This window comes from Elephantulus edwardii, unplaced genomic scaffold, assembly GCF_000299155.1.
Source record: "Elephantulus edwardii isolate Elephantulus edwardi_28Jun2011 unplaced genomic scaffold, EleEdw1.0 scaffold00375, whole genome shotgun sequence".
NCBI classification, from domain to species: Eukaryota; Metazoa; Chordata; class Mammalia; order Macroscelidea; family Macroscelididae; genus Elephantulus; species Elephantulus edwardii.
The window spans coordinates 286,445-295,335 of record NW_006400125.1 but is presented as its reverse complement, the minus strand read 5'-3'; the positions used below and the strand labels follow the sequence as shown (position 1 = coordinate 295,335).

Below are 8,891 nucleotides of genomic sequence, written 5' to 3'. Positions count from 1 at the left end.
ACACACACACACATATATATACATATACACACACATATACATACATATATATAACAGTGGTCCTCTGTTATGAATAATATTTTAGAAGTCTTGCTATTTCAGAAGAGAATGGCCAGTCATCTTTCTTAGTTTATCTTTGTCCAAAAGCTCTGCTGAAATCTGGTCACCATGAGTGACTGTACTTGTATTTCAAATATTTGTGGCATAGTTTCTGACCTCAGAGCAACACACAAGTCACCCCCTAATACAGCAAAGTGACTTACAAGTACTGTACCCATAAGAACAATATATAAACAATCAGTCATACTCAAACATGCGTGCTATGGGAAATAGAAAACAAACTGTCTGGCCTGGCGCAATGAATCCCCCAGCTCAGCAGAAGACTGGAGTAAGGGTAGGAGGGTCCCGTCAGGTCGGAGGGTCTGCTAATCCAAGTGAGGTAACAAGGTAGAAGCCATACCACAGGCCCAACTTCTTCTCTCCTAGGATGTGTTCAAGATTGTGTCAAGGGATGGAACACGCAGCCTGAGACAGTTTCTGCTGTTTTCCGAACACCCTGGCCTAGCAGGCCTGACTAGAAATGGTAGTTTTACCAGTCCAGGGGCTTGGTACAGGCAGAGTTGTTAGAAAGAACTTGAGAGACAAAAACCAAAGTTATGTCCACCACAGATATATAGATCATAGACTGTTCCAGTTATTGTTTTTGTTCTTGTTAGGTGACATTGAGTCAAGTAAAACCCATAGTTAACTAACAACAGACCTAAACCCTGTTGTATCCTAAGCCGTCCTCACAATATCTGACTCACTCAAACCCATTGATGTAGTCACTGTGTCAGTTCACCTGGTTGAAGGTCTTCCTCTAAATCAACAATGACTCATAGCGATTCTATAAACAACAGATCTGAACCTTGCCCTATCCGGTGCCTCTCTTACAATCCCTGTTTTGCTCAAACCCACTGTGGCAATCACCAATATAATGCTTCTCGGTCAGTCTCTTCCTCTAGCTCACTGGCCCTTCACCTTTCTCACTGTGATCTTCCTCTCTAAGACTTGGTTTCTCCTGAAAATATACTCGCAGTAAGTGAGGCCTCTAAAGATCTGCACATCCTGCCGACTGTGCTTCTTCAGTACTCTTCATTAACACTGTGACTCATAGGCACTGCTTCTATTTCAGTCTTCCATATTCATTGTCTCACTTTCAGATGCATAGGGAACGACTGAAAACATGTAGGCTTAGAGAAAACACCTCATGGTCTCTAAACTGACACTTGTGCTCTTTAGCACTCTAGAGAGGTCCTTGACAGCAGTTTTCCTCAATGCAACAAATCTTTTGAATTCTTGACTGTTGCATGATGGGTGTGATTGTGGATCTAAGTAAAATTAAATCGTTGACAACTTGATATTTTCTCTATCATGATGTTGTCTATTGATCCAATTGTGGAGATTTTTGTTGAGATGTAATGCATATTGAAGATTGTAGTCTTCAATCACGTGCAATTAAGTGCTTCCAGTTTTCCTAACTTTCCATAAGCAAGGTTATGTCATCTGCGTAGCACGGGTTGTTGATGAGTCATCCTTCAATCCCGATGCCTCGTGCCTCTTCATAGAATTCATCTCTTATTATTTGTTTGGTATACAGATTGAATAGGTACGGAGAATGGATATAACCCTGACCCACAACTTTCCTGATTTTCATGCTCACTGTGTCCCATTGTTCTGCTCAGACAACGAATTCTTAGTGTATGTATAATTTTCACTGGAACACAAGAAAATGTTCTAAACTTCCAATTCTTCTCAGTGCTACCCATTACTTGTTATGATACACACAGGCAAATACATTTGCATAATCAACAAAATATTTTTCTGGTATACTCTGTTTTCAGTCAAGATCTATTTGACCCAGCAAAGATATATCTCATTTTATTACTTCTTCTAAATCCATCTTGAATATCTGGGAATTGCCCGGCCCATGTACTCTTCCAAATGGTTTTTTAATAATTTTCAAATAATTTTTAATTACTGGAAGATTTTACTTGCATGAGAAATCAATGATATTTTTCAATAATTTTCACAGTCTATTGGATCACCATTCTTGGGAATGGAAACAAATATGGATCTCTTCCAGTCAGTTGACCAGGTAGCTGTCTTCATATTTATTGGCAGAGACTGGTGAGCATGTCCAGGATTACATTTATTTCCTGAAATACCTCACTTGGTATTCTATCAATTTTGGGGGCCTTGTGTTTTCTTTGTCAATGGCTTCAATTCATCTTGGACTTCTTCATCCAGGGTTAGTTCTTCTTGATCATCTGTTACTATCAGAAATGACTTAATGTTGTCACAGAAGGATTCAATGGGCAAAGTCTTGATGGGTACACGGCGTATCAAAAGAAGATGGAGGATAGATAGATAGTCTGATTAATGAATAGTTGGATGTGAATGACAGAATGGATAGATGCATAAGTATATGGACAGATGATAGATACAAAAAATAGTTGAATAGATAGCTAGGTGGATGGATGGGTAGATGTTTCTGTTATGTGCTCTTGAGTGGACTGTCACTAATATTGACTCTATGAACAACAAATCTGAACCTCGTCCTAGAGGCGCTATCCCCACCATCTCCAATAAAAAGGAATCTATTGAAATAGTCATAGTATCAATCTATCTTGTTGAGAGTCTTCCTCTCCCAAGCTTACCCTCCACCTTTCCAAGCATGATGTCTTTCTGGAAAATCTGGCCCCTCCTTACAACATGTCATAATATATGCAGTGTTGATAGATACCATCAGTTTGCTCCAGCTCTTGACAAATTTATGAGAACAGAATTAACCATTGCCCAGCTTCAAATCATCCTCACAATCACAGCCATGCCCATGTGATTGGGTTGAGGCAGTTCACGTCATCCTGTGAGGGTCTCTCTCATCTTCATTTACCCTCTCCTCCACTGAGATTTTTTCCCTACCCTAGAAACTCACCGCTTTCTTATTACTTTTATTGGTTTGCATATAATCATTCATATACATCACATTTTGTATAAATACTTTGTGTTTCATAATCATTATATACGAAATATTTTTCATAGATATTATCTTTTATATAGTTAATTTACCCTTGCTCTATGCCTATTATCACCTCATTTTCTCAAGATCCGATTGAACTTTTCCCAATACTTCACCTCCTCTTCACTCACTCACCTCTGCTATCCCAGTGATTTTTTTTTAACTCTCTTTTCCTCTTCTCACCACTGGGCCAATTGGCAGCTCCATGATAGAAGGAGAAGAGATTGAGGTTGCTAACAATTTCATTTTACTCAGCTCCACAGTCAACACTCTGGGTACCAATAGAAAACCAAAAAGACACCTACAACCAGGAGAAGATAAAATAGACAAATGGGACCTTCTAAGAATCAAATCCCTATGTACATCCAAAAACTTCTCCAACAGGGTAAAAAGGGAAGGCACAAACGGGAAAAAGTATGTGGTAATGACATTTCAGATAAGGAACTGATATCTAGAATTTTAAAAATACTCAAGCACCACAACCCAATTGAAAATAGGCACAGTATATTAACAGATACTTCACTGAAGAAGACATTCAGATGGCTAACAAACCTTTCCAAAGTACTGAGGAGCAATGGTGTCTCTCTGGAGACTAAGGTGCATCTGATACAGGCCATGGTCTTTGTAATCTCTTGTTATGCATCAGGGAGTTGGACAATGACTAGGGAGAATAGAAGGAGACTTGATGCCTTTTAGCTGTGGTGCTAGAGAAGAGTATTGAATGTGTACCATGGACTGCCAAGAAAACAAACAGATATATCTGGGAGAGGGTTAGACCGGGCGGCTCCTTGGAGGCAAGGATTCTAAGGCTCCATCTAACATGCTTTGGACATGTTGTGAGGAGAGACCCGGTCCTTGGAGAGGGACATCATGCTTGGTAGGGTGGAGGGACAGTGCAGGAGAGGAAGGCCCTCTATGAGGTGGATTGATTCAGTGACTGGGATAATCGGGATTGGTGTGTCGGAGATGGTGCAATTGGCACAGGATAGAGCAGGGTTTAGGGCTGTTGTACTCGCCGACACACAACAAGAGAAACAACAAACACATGAAGAAATTTTCAAAATCCCTAGCTCTAAGAGAGATGCAAATCAAGACAACTATGAGATATCATCTCACCCCAGTCAGAATAGCAAAATTTAACAGAACAGCAAGCAACAAATGCTGGTGAGGTTGTGAAGAAACTGGAACCCTTATTCAACTGTTGGTGGCAGTGTAAAATCGTGCAACCACTGTGGAAGGTGGTGTGATGCTTTCTTAAAAAATTGCAAATAGAAATACCATTTAACCCAGCAATTCTCCTACTTGGAATATACCCCAAAGAGACCATAACTGCCACCCAAGCAGATATATGCACACACTTGTTTATCACGGCTTTGTTCACAAAAGCAAAGAGTTGGAAACAACCCAAGTGCCCATCAACAAACGAATGGCTAGAGAAGCTGTGGTATATTCACACAATGGAATACTACGCTGTATTAAAAAACAAGGAACTCATGCATTATTATTCAAAATGGGTGAGCTTGGAGGACATTATGCTGAGTGACATATCTCAGTCACAAAAGGACAAATACTGCCACTGTTATAAAACAAGATTGACATTGCAGTTGGGGGGAGACTGAGAAAGATGGGTTAAATAATGTATACTTTATTGAAACAGATGAGGGAGAAAAACTATTTAAAAAGGATATGTGATTAGGTATTTTTGTCATGATGCGAGTCCAGAGTGAATGCTGCATAGTGGAGTGGACCTGGAGAAAGGGATTGCAAAACAGTGAAAGAATTTTTCTTTTACTTTTCCAAGAGGGTAGTGTACTAGAGGGGATGGTGGGACGGGAGAAAAGTCAACAATAACTAAATGGAAATCCAAGGTCTCTGTAAATTTTTATTGAAATTAATAAAAGTAACAAAAAAAATCAAAAGACAAATTGTCCTTGGGATATCAGCTGCCAGGGACCTCTCCCAAGTGGTAAAGTGTAATTATGTAGGTCTAGGGACTACGGTGTGTCTAATTTAGGCCACGATTTCACAATTACTTGCTATGTATCAGAGAATTGGACAATAATTAAAAATGACTGAAGAATTGATGCCTTTGAGTTTTGGTACTGGAGAAGAGTAGTGAACATACCATGGACTGCCAAGAGAACAAATATGTCCATATTGTAGAGGCTCAAAACTAGTTTCTCCTTCGAGGCTAGGATTTTGTAACTCCGTCTTATATACTTTGGTCACGTGTCCAGGAGGGCCCAGTCCTTGAAGAAGGACATCATACTGGGAAAGGTGTAGAAAGGGCACAGGAAAGGAAGACTCACAGATGAGATGGATATACAGTAACTGGAGTAATGGGGACTGATGTGTCAGAGTCAGTGAGACAGGCTCAGGATAGGGCAGGGTTCAGAGCTATTGTACATAGGGTCACTATGAGTCATAGGTGATTGGATGGCACATAACAACAATAACAATATTGGTCTTTCACATAAGAGGAGAAAAAACAATGTTACCAAAATAACTCCATCTATAAGCACTAAATCAGATGAGAAAATGAAATTATACTTCCTCAAAACCGTGTCATACGTTCCAACAATATAATCTCATTTAACACTGACAAATTTCACAGACCCAATTTAAATTTCTCTTTACTTCATTTTCTTGTCATGATCCTCAAAAGAGTAACCTTATCAAATGTGGGCCACAGCTGACAAACCAAGCTCATCATAGCACAAGATCAAAGAGAATCTTTTTCCCCGCGAGCAGTTGAACAAGTCAACAGCTGTCACTTGTTGTATACATTTTAATTAGAGCTTTTTTTATTGTTCTGTGCCCTGAGACTTTGTGAGCAGGGTACATTTGAAAAGATAATGGTAGAAATAATGATATTTCACTGTGCAAGTCCATGCAGCCAACACAGGTACCAGACCTTTTCTATTTGGAATTCTGAGGAGTGTCAAATGTAGTTCCAAGAATGAACTGGAAAGTGGTGAAAAGATATCACCACCTGATCCCAGAAACTTTATTGTGAGTTGTGAGTTATCATAATTCTCTTGCATTCTTTTATCCAATCCCTGAAATGCATCACAGGAAAGGAAGAGTTTAGGCACTGACTTACTTATCAATTTTTGGCCCCAATCATGTAGGCGAATTCTTGGTTTCACGGCTTGAATTCCCTTGGTGACACATGCTATAGTGTCTCTCTTCTTTCCCTCTGCCAAGCTCCTCTTCCTGGAAAAGATAGTAAATCCCCACTTGCCAAGGTCCGCTCTTTATCCATGTGTAAAACCTCAGTGAATAAAGGCACTTCTACCTCTGATGGTAGTTGTAAGTAGCTGAGCTTCCAACCTCAATTTGCAGCACGCAGGTCAGGCCCACCAGTTTTTCTCTATAGAGGAGAGATGGACAATCTTCTCCCCTGAAATTTACTGATTTAAAAAAACCAAACCAAACAAAAATACCTGGAGTGTCAGCTATGTGTCAATTGCTACCTGATGGGATAGAACAATAACTGCTCTCTAGGGAGCTCTGGTGGCCTAGTGGCAAAGATTTGTGCTGCCAACCCCAAGGTAGGTGTTCAAGTTCACAATGAGCTCAGTGGGAGAAAGATGAGAACACTCACTCATTTGGTGCAATTTATAGCCTCTGAAAACCCACTGGAGGGTCAGCTATGAGTTGGTTCTGACGTGATAGCACATAACAACTTTATTCATGTTCTCTTTTTGGGAGAAATAGCATAATAGAATAGTTAAAGAGGGCCCACTGGCACCATCAAAACAGATGGAGAAAAGATTGAGATTGCTAATGATTTCTTTCTGCTTGATTCCACAATCAACACTCTTGGTATTAGCAGTCAGGAAATCAAAAAACAAGTTGTTTAGGAAAGTCTAAATCTGAGAAGAATGGGAATCCCAGAATATTTGATCGTGCTTATGTAAAACCTATGCTTGGACCAGGAGACAGTCATCAGAACAGAGTAAGGAGACGCCATGTGGTTCAAAATCAGGAAGGGTGTACACCAGGGATGTGTTCTATCTCCATACCTTTTCAATCTGTATGGTCTAGAGACTAAGATGCGCCTGGGTCAGGCCATGGTCTTTGCACTTACTTGCTATGCATCAGAGAGCTGGACAATGACTAAAGATGGCCAGAAGGAGAATAATTGCCTTTGAGTTATGATGCTGGAGAACTTGAACACACTGTAGACCAAGAGAATAAACGAGTCTGTCTTGGAGATGGTGAAACCATGTTTCTCCTTGGATCCTAGAATTTGAAGCTCTGTCTCACATACTTCGGGTATGTGGCCAGGAGGGACGGACCCTTGGAGAAGGACATCATGCTCGGAAGGGCGGACTGACAGTACAGGAGAGCAAGAACCCAGATGAGATGGATTGACTCAGTAACTAGGGCAATTGGGATTGATGTGTCAGAGAAAGTGAGATTGGCTCAGGACAGGGTAGGGTTCAGAGCAATTGTACCTATGTACGCTAAGAGTCGTAGTTGACTTGATGACATGTAACAACAACAACAACAAAAGATATTATATGCGTTAAGCACTTTGAGTGTAGAGAAAAAGAAAGGTAGAGAGTGGAAGAACATGTAATCAGAGTTAAAATGTTATTACAAATTCAGCAATATATCTGAAAAGAAAAAACACCTAAATAAGGCTCTCTTATCTCATACATTGCTAACACTCTTGAAAGACAGATGCTATATAAAATTATCGTTGGAAAAATCTTCTTTAGTAAAAATTTCTGTGAAAGCTGGTCAGGAAAGTCTTTACAGACACAAGCTTCTAGCAGCTATATTCAAGATTTTGCCTTGGCCCAGCAAACTGCGTCTCTGTAGAAGGGTGTGTGGAGGGCCTCTGTGTTAATGTGAATGACTCCTATGGTAATGTATTCTTTTTGTGTGCTAAGTTCGGAAGCCCTTTGTGTCGATGCTAATTGACTTTTCTCTTCCTGGGAAGTTGTTCTTGCTGGGCAAACCTCACAGGGATGCTCCCAATAACTGAGCTGAACCCTGCACTGTGCGACACCAGCCTCAGGGACAGCGACGCACTGGAGCTCATTGTGACAGTCCCCATGTCCACTCATCTGCTTGAAGAGCTTCCTCTCTCTCTGGCCCTCCACCTTGCCCACCGCAATGGCCTCTTTCCCAGGACTGCTCCTGTCCCCAACGTGTCCAAAATATGTGAGATGAGGTCTCACCATCATTGTTGGAGGAAGAATGTGGCAGTTGTCCCCAGGCCTGATCACTCCTTGAGAAACCTGGTAACATCCAAGGTGGTCAGATCAAAGACCAGACCAGACAATGGGTCCTGATAAGGCTCTGGTCCTGATCACAAAAGCCCAGACCCAAGTTAATTAACAGCCCCAGATTCCAAGCAAGATACCCTCCTGCCTAGTCCTCCCTAAAACCCCTGTGACATGAAACTATCCTTGACTGCCCAATTGCCATTTTGACCTTCTTAGCTCCTGGTCACTTAGAGCCATGTGGACCTTCTCCACTTGTAGTCACTTGGCGTCCTGTCCCTCTCAGACCACCGCACGATTAAGGCCTGTTCCTTTCTTGGGACCAGGTTCTTTCTTTCTCTCTTTTGATCTCAACCTTTTTTCTGACTAACAATTGCCTCTAAGGAGCTTTCTGATCAGACACTGTGTGTATAGTAATTAACATTATAGAATAAAATATGCATAATTGGTTAAAAAAGGAAAAAACACAATAGGATTTGTAAACTATCACACAAATGACAACAAAAGCATGTTTTTTAAGTGTTTTTCCCAGTCATCATGTTGCTGTGGGGTTAATTCCCTGATTTTGGTCTTTCTCACCTGGCTAAAGA

At 40.8% G+C, this 8,891-nt stretch overlaps 1 pseudogene; it reads right to left on the bottom strand.

The window, feature by feature from the left end:
• LOC102872287 overlaps window positions 1-8,132 on the bottom strand; it is a 14,020-nt pseudogene extending 5,888 nt beyond the window's left edge.
• Window positions 8,133-8,891: the final 759 nt, after the last annotated feature.